Source organism: Nansenia antarctica (genome assembly GCF_963989245.1).
Source record: "Nansenia antarctica genome assembly, chromosome: 1".
NCBI lineage: Eukaryota > Metazoa > Chordata > Actinopteri > Argentiniformes > Microstomatidae > Nansenia > Nansenia antarctica.
Window position 1 is genome coordinate 36,023,095 of NC_137674.1, and position 5,000 is coordinate 36,028,094.

The following is a 5,000-nucleotide window of genomic DNA, read 5'->3' on the forward strand; positions in this document are numbered from 1 at the left end:
AGTTCTGGGTACGAGCTGTTTTCCACTATACAGGAACGACCCGGGACTGTAGGAGGAGTTACGTGTCATAAGATTCCCCCCGCTATACAGATCAGCGGGGGGAAATGCGATAACAGATCAGCCTTACAACATGTAATGTTAAGTGCCTGTTACTTGCCGCTTTCAGTTCTAGTAGACTAGTTTAGATCTCGCAACCAGGGAAATGCTGACATGTGTTAAAGCCCCGATTCTATTTTTATTTCTCCTGACACGTTGAGCACTGTGCTTTTTTTGTTGGTGAACTACCGTAATAAGCCTAAAAAAGTTCAACTGTTCAAAAAGTGCAACTTCTCTGCTTTCAGAAACTGTTAGAATTTTTTAGATTGGGCATATAGTTCATGAATTACGATTGTTTGAAGGAACGCTGTAAAATCCTGTCTGCGCCTACAGCTCCGGTTTCGGAGCAAGACGCCAATCTATCGGCATTAGTCAAATACATGCTCACATCCAGCCATCCGCTCACTGCTCTCCATCAAAAATGGCACATCCATCATTACATAATAACAACTGCTCTGATTAGATTGCTTAGATTGTTTAATTCGTCAACAGGGGGGGAAAGCGAGATGAACTCGCGAGTATCATGCTTCCTCCATTGAATGGAAAGTCCTATCTATTCCATTCAAAGTGTTTTAGCCTTCCCCCTTTCCACTGGTAATAAGGAATTGGCAAGAATAGATCGATATATAAAAGATCAACATAATGCAGCACTATCATGCACAGATCAGCCTTAAAACATGTAACGTTAGATATATAACGGAGCGATGTATTTCTACGGAAAGGCTGACTGACGCGGGGCTCATACAATCTCTGCGATGGTTATAGATGAGTGCTCCGGTGTCTTGCTGGTAGTCAAATATATTTATTTATATATACAGCATATGGATGTTGCGTGCCTGTTACCTGCCGCTTTCAGTTCTAGTAGTTTAGATCTCGCAACCAGGCGACGAAACGCCGACATGTGTTAAAGGGAGCAAGACGCGAATCTACCGGCATTTGACTGCCGCTGGACTGAGGAACAGCATAGGCACAGGACATCGCCATAATAGCGATTCTTTTGTTATGCTTGTTGTAAATAAAAGTTCTCTGATGCATTGAAATGACATTAAACTAAGATAATACGATGGTTAGCATAATTTTTCTAATCTTTATTAATAAGTTATTACAGAAACAGTAAGTGACATTTTTCCGAGAGCGAAATCTGTTGTGGTATTTAAAGATGGCGGTTAGCGAAGAAATCTATGAACATGGGATGACGATTTCCATTGACCAATCAACGGTGTGCAGCGTCACACGTCACACGCAGCCTGGCAAAAAAGTACCTTTCGGCCCTGTAGTTCCTGCTCGTGAAGGGTAGCTAAAGAACCGTGCCGTGCCGTGCCGAGCTGACCCGAGCCGACAAATGGAAAAGCGCCAAAGACCCGGGCTGGCCCTGTAGTGGAAAAGCACCAATACACACACATACTGTACACATACACACACATACTACACACATACTGTACACATACACACACACACACATACTGTACACACACACACACACACACACACACACACACACACACACACACACAGGTAGGAGAAGCTCACAATAGACTCAAGGTCGACTGACAGTTGAGGGTAGTGATGTCATGGTGAAGGCCGTTGTAAATGACCAGTGAGATATAATATGGGGAAATATTTAAGATTCAGACCATACATACTACATGGTAGCTAATCATGAACATGATGTATATAGTATATTTGTTTACTAGTTTTCTTTTTATCAAAGGACTACCACCTTATTGACCTGATGTACCTCTGCTCTTGTGTGTTTAAAGCAGAAAATGAGTTTCAAATTTCAAAAAGACTAATGGGGAGTGATATCCCCCAAGACCTCCCACCACACCTTAAATAAAAATCTAACCTACACCCACGTATCTAAGCAGTGACACACAGTCTATCTGTGTCAGTGAGTTTCTGGTGCAGGGATAAATCACAGCTTGAGGAAGCTATACGACGGCTAGCTGCTAGCTCTGTGATTATCTTATCTGTGGTCGGTGGTTACCGTGCCAACACCAACACTTGGCCCGCTCTGTCAACATGATGGTGACATAATGGATGCTGTTTGTTTACTGACTGTGAGGGACTGCTGCGGTGATGGAGCTCAGAGCTCTCCTGACTGACTGTGAGGTTGGAGGGTGGAGACAGAGCTCTCCTTCAGATTGTGAAGATGGAGGGTGGAGGGTGGTGCTGGGTAGAGCTCAGAGCTCTCCTCCTGACTGTGAGGGTGGAGGATGGACGGGGGAGGGTGGTGCTGGGGGGTGCTCAGAGCTCTCCTCCTGACTGTGAGGGTGGAGGGTAGAGGGTGGTGGGTGGAGGGAGGAGGGAGGAGGGTGGTGGTTGCTGGGTGGAGGGTGGAGGGTGTGAGGTTGGAGTGTGTGAGGGTGGAGGGTAGAGGGTGGAGCTCCTCCAAGGCTGGTGATCTGGGTCTGTGTGATTACCAGATCTGGAGCTGAGCTCTGTTCACATGGAGACTCTAGGAGATGTCTAGGAGGGTTCATGTCTTGTATACATACACACACATTATAACATGATTATATATGATTAGATTGATTATGATATGATGATAATATATACATGATTACCATCATATAATTATACATCTAATCATATAAATATATATATATGATTACAGTGGCGGCTGGTGGTGATACTGAGTGGGGGGGCTAATAAATCCATTAGGCCTAGGGTCTATACCAGGGGTGGGCAATTCATTTTCACAACTTTTTATTTTATTTTTATTCTGAAACTTTTTTTTCCAGACTTTTATTCTGAAACCTTTTTTTTCTCTGACTTTTATTCAGAAACTTTTTTTTTAGGACTTTTATTCAGAAATGTATTTTTTCAGACTTTTATTCTGAAACTTTTTTTCAGACTTTTATTCTGAAATTGATTTTTTTTCGGACAATGCATGTCTAGCATAGACATAATAGCGATTTTTTTGTTATGCTTGTTGTAAATAAAAGTTCTATGATGCATTGAAATGACATTAAACTAAGATAATAAGATGGTTATCATAATTTTTCCAATCTTTATTAATAAGTTATTACAGAAACAGTAAGTGACATTTTCAGAGAGCGAAATCTGTTATTTAATACATTTTTAAATTTATTTTTTAAATATAAAATGCCGGTTAAGGGTGAACTCTGAACATGACGATGTTGTGACGATTTCCATTGACCAATCAACGGTCTGCAGTGTCACACGTCACATACAGCCTGGCAAAAAGTACCTCTCGCTACCCCTCTGAAACGAGAACTAAAACGGCTCGGCCCGGCTCGGTTGGCAGTGGAGAAAGCAAAACAAACCGGGCTCACGCGCTACGGCATGGGTCCGCACGGTAGTGGAAAAGCGCCATAACGCACGCACATACGTAAATTGAAAATAAATGTTTTGCCTTCAAAATAAAAGCAATGCAATTGTACTGGACGCATTGCCTCCACTTATTTACATGTTATTTCTATTATTATGAAAAAAAAAAAATGGGACCTCACACAGGGCCGGCCAGGGGCCCAGGGGCCGTACAATGCCCAGGTCTGGTCTATACCCATCAATAGTTCACACTGCAGCAACAGCAGCATCACATCCGAGATACAGTGCCAACTAAGTTACAGTAATAATGCTCTACAACAAAACTAGAGAAGTAGGCTACCTACAAAAACGTTCTGATGCCAAAAACACTCTCTCTTTTTTGTTTTTTTCTCTCTCTCTCTCTCTCTCTCTCTCGCTCTCTCTCTCTCTCTCTCTCTCTCTCTCTCGCTCTCTCGCTCTCTCGCTCTCTCTCTCTCTCTCTCTCTCTCTCTCTCACACACACACACACACACACATACATACATACTTTTCTCAGTACACAATATCCCATGCCATTTTTAACAAAAACACAATGCGAGAATGATGAAATGATAGGCTACATGATAGAAGAGATGCTCTATCATAGCCTAAGCCTACAATATCAGAAAAGTTCCGCTATGCACTACCAAACGTGGTCCAATTGTAACATCTGCCAACAACTCAATTGGTGCTTGGGCCTACCTTATTTGAAGAGAAGCTCACATTGCCTTTCTAGGACGCAAACAGGTTAATCACCATGTCATTGAAGTCCGGTGATTTTTGGATGAAGTCCCGCTCAATAGACAGCATAGCCAGGGCGTTCAGCCTATCTTGTCCCATAGTACTTCTGAGAAATGATTTGATCCTCTTAAGTGTACTGAAACACCTCTCTGACTCTGCCGATGTCATAGAGGTTGTGATGGCTATTTGCGTCAATTTCAATGTCTCCGAAAAAGTGTTCTGAAAGTGTTCTCAGTAATCATCCTCAAAAGTGACATTGCAGATGTTAAACCCACAAACTCCACACTACTGTACATCACCATCAGCTCCCCTTTCAGTTTCTCTTTGCAGATCATCGGGAAATGTTAACTTGCACTTATAGTCTAGCAGGAAGGGCCCTCAGATTTTGAGATACCCCTACCCGAGGTAGAACAAATGAGAACAATGATTTTTCTTATCTTTAGGGTCTCCCATTAATGAAATTGATTGTTGTCAAATTTTATTTTGGGGATTTTGGCAAAACATTTTGGGCCGCTACCCACACGTTTAGCTGTGTTACTCATTCCATGAATGTATGATCCTTACAAGTTGTACCTCATTGTAAAGGTGACCAATCAGGCTTTCCAACAATATAAAATACAATACCAATTGGTATTATTAAAGGGGAGGAAGAATCGACTGAAATAACGCTTCCAAACTTTTTTTGAGGAGTTTATATATATATATATACGTATATAGTATATATAATATCATGATGAGTATTTTTGATATTATTCTTATGATGTGAATATTAGTGTATGAACCTAAACTGTCCAATTGTGTGTACTCTATTTCCTTGTTGAGTTGTGTGTGATATGTTCATAGATATTTTA

At 41.6% G+C, this 5,000-nt stretch overlaps 1 protein-coding gene across 1 annotated transcript in view; it reads left to right on the top strand.

Annotated features, from left to right (window-relative positions):
- Nucleotides 1-5,000, top strand: part of syt16 (synaptotagmin XVI) — a gene marked incomplete at both ends in the record, with an annotated part of 19,234 nt that overhangs the window by 9,585 nt on the left and 4,649 nt on the right. The window lies entirely within an intron of this gene.